Below are 3,647 nucleotides of genomic sequence, written 5' to 3'. Positions count from 1 at the left end.
TCACACACTTTCATAATCAATCCCTTATATTTAAATTCCTTCCATTGGAAACACGTACAGTGGTTTCTGTTTTTTTTTTTTTTTTTTTTCTTTTTGAGACAGAGTCTCGTTCTGGTGCTCAGGCTGGAGTGAGGTGGCATGATCTCGGCTCACTGAAACCTTTGCCTCCCAGGTTCAAGTGATTCTCCTGCCTCAGCTTCCCCAGTAGCTGGGATTACAGGTGCACACCATCACACCCGGCTTAATTTTTGCATTTTTAGTAGAGAGGAGGGTTCACCATGTTGGCCAGGGTGGTCTCGAACTCCTGACCTCAGGTGATCCACCCGCCTCGGCCACCCAAAGTGCTGGGATTACAGGCATGAGCCACTGTGCCCGGCTATTTTCTTGACTAGTCACTCACTGATAGCTGTTAGCCCAGGACTAATAATAGCTGTGCTTCACTGCCCCCTTATCAGCTTCTATCTCAACTACGTCCTAAAACATAGCTCACTCTAAAACCAGAATTCACGTTAAAGACAAGGTAAGATTACTCACTACGCTCCAGCACTACTGAATTCCACTGTTGTGATTTCTTTTTTTTTTTTTTTTTTTTTTTTTTTTTTTTTTTGAAGAGACAGAATCTCACTGTCACCCAGTCTGCAGTGGAGTGGCATAATCTTTCACGGCAGCCTCAAACTCCTGGGGTCCAGCAATCCTCCCACCTCAACCTCCTAAATAGCTGAGATGACAAGTGTGTGCTACCATGCCCAGATAATTTTTAAAGATTTTTTGTAAAGATGGGGTCTGGCTGTCTTGCCCAGGCTTGCAATTTATAGAGCTCCAGACACCCTCATTGGTAGCTGCTTCTGATAAATTCCACACTATGGCCAGAAGATGGCAGCAACCCACCAGCTTCAGCCACTCACCTGTGGCCCAGGACACCGGACCAGGTTTCCAAAATCTGAGCTTCACATTCCTAGACCTGCAGAGGTTCTCTTCATGGCCACCTGGGCAACTGGCAAACCATTCTGTTTCCTTACACGTGCACATATCATCCAGATAACTGAAACTCTTATCAATAAAACCGCAACATCACAACCAGGGCATAAATTCTCTTTCAAACATCATGGTGATATCCTTATCTTAGATTTTTGGTAAACATTTGGAATTGGATAAACCATCATCCTTAATTAAGACAGAACACTTTTTTTTTTTTTTTTGAGATGGAGTTTCACTTTTGTTGCCCAGGCTGGAGTGCAGTGGCACGACCTCAACTCACTGCAACCTCTGCCTCCCGGGTTCAAGTGATTCTCCTGCCTCAGCTTCCGGAGTAGCTGGGATTAGAGGCGCCCGCCACCACACCCGGCTAATTTTTTGTATTTTTAGTAGAGACGGGGTTTTGCCACGTTGGGCAGGCTGGTCTCGAACTCCTGACCTCAGATGATCCAGCTGCCTTGGCCTCCCAAAGTGTTGGGATTACAGGCGTGAGCCACTGCGCCTGGCCGACAGAACACTTTTAAAGAGAGATCCATAAAACACCACCAGTCAGCTGACCTAGGTGGTTTGGGTGTATTTGTTGTTCAATGTGCCATCCTTAGGGAACCTGGTGGAGGAAACACATGTATCGGCAGCCATTGGTGCCCAGCAGAACACAGCTAGGTTCCCTGTATCCCCCAGCACAGCCCAGAGCCACCTGTTGGCACTGGCCAATGGCATCCAGAGTCCTGACCATTGAGAAGGTTTCAGGTGGCTTCTAAGAATTCCAACATTCATGAGCATAAATTCAGTTGTTATCTTAATTAGCACATGACTCAGTATCAGAAAATTTGTAAAAATATAGAACTCCCGAGTCATGTAACCATTTGGACAATTATTCCAATTTTTAAGTTGGTGAAAGCTCTTTTTAATAAAATAGCTCTCTCCATAAAATGCCTTAAGGAGCCCCGGGTGGTAATGAGAAACAAAGGCCCTTTATATGCTAACAGGTTTGTGAAAAATGTAATAATGAGGGCACACTTTCGTTGCAGTCTTAAGAAAAAATTAGGAAAAAATTGATCAAACTGAATTATAAATGTTCTATGCTGAAATTGTGGCCACGACCCAAGTTAAGTGATCACAAATTCTTGCTGGTGTTGGAATCTCCATTCTTGGTCATGGTTTGGAGTGAAGACAGAATTTCCTATCTTCTTGTGCCAGGTTTTTCTTCTCTATGTCTATATAACAATGTTCTGTGGCGGCCGAGCCATGACTCAGTGAGTGACTCAGAGCACGTTCAGTACTCACCCCTCCCGCGGGCATGCACCCAGGCGTGCAGGCACATGGCCCCCCTCTCCTGGGAGCCTTCACCTGCCCCTAAAACCTGCATGGGCCTGAACCTGGAACAGAGAGGCCTCTGGAACAGAAGCACGGCTCTGTCGAGGTCTGTGGTGCTGACCAAGGCTGTTTCCCTCTGTGCCTGCTTGAAGTCCACCCCCAAGTGGATTTCCTATCCACCCTGCTCCCGGAGATGGTCAGGATGGAGACCCATTCCACGGTTTGGCCAGAGCAGCCAATGGGGGAGAGTCAGGACCATTCTAGGTGGCTACAAAAACCTGGCCAGAGCATCCAAGCTCACATGCTCCCAAATGATGGCACCTGGCTGCTGACCTGACTGTGCTCCCCACATCCGGCAGAAATGGGAAAGAAGGGACGATGAAGCCACTGCAAATAGCAGCTATGACTACCCCTGGCACAGACAAGACCAACATGGCTCCTTAGGGACAAGGACTTTGTGGATGGCTTTATTTAGGGCCAAAAAGAGGCAGGGGATAGGAGTCCTCCCGGAGTTCTATCAGTCTCTATCTCTCCAAACACTCAATGAAGACCCTGAGAGGAGAATGGGTCTCTGTGCCAAACGAGAGGAAATGCTAAGGGTCACTGGGTTATGGAGGGTAAGCAGAGGGCCAAAGGGATGAGCCCTCTGAAGGCCTCAAGGCGGAAGGGCCCTCCTCTCATCTGCCAGGCATAGCTGCCACCCTATCTCTTCTGTTCCATGGGGGGCTGGCCTTCTGCTAAGGCCGAGGGTGGTCTCAGTCAAGAGGGGCATCAACCCCCTGCCCTACAGACCCAACTAGCAACATGAGAGCAGGTAAGACAGTCTCCAAGCTCACCCCCAGCTACAAATGAGGAAGAACCATATAAGGCGGCCTTCATGGAGGCAGACAGTTTAGGAGCCGGCCCCAGGATGCCCTGATTTGGAAGGCAACACAGAAACCCTAAGTCCAGGAACAGGACCATGGAAAATGGCCCTCGAGACCCCCCGTCTAGAGTTGCCTGTAATTATGTCATCCTTTCCTAGTCCCTTTCAAGATAAATAAAACATGAGTGGAGAAGTAAGAATACGCAAACTGCAGATAAAGCAGGCCCCCCTGAAGAGACTGCAGACCCCTCTATCTCGGTCACCAGCCCTGCCCCAGATGGGGTTCTTACTTCCTTCATGGAAGCTTTGACCCCACCAGGCCCTGCCCAGGAGTCAAGGAGAGCCTCAGCCAGCCCTGCAGTCTGGGATATGATGGGGGACCATGAGACTCCCCCAGGGCGCAGATACTACATCCCCCTGGTATGTGTCAGGCATAGCTGCCGTCCTCCTAGTAGCCGGGGGCTGGGCCAGGCTCACACATCAGACTCAG

The sequence above is a fragment of the Rhinopithecus roxellana genome, chromosome 1 (assembly GCF_007565055.1).
Source record: "Rhinopithecus roxellana isolate Shanxi Qingling chromosome 1, ASM756505v1, whole genome shotgun sequence".
NCBI lineage: Eukaryota > Metazoa > Chordata > Mammalia > Primates > Cercopithecidae > Rhinopithecus > Rhinopithecus roxellana.
The sequence above is the reverse complement of the archived record's forward strand: the minus strand, read 5'-3'. Positions refer to the sequence as shown.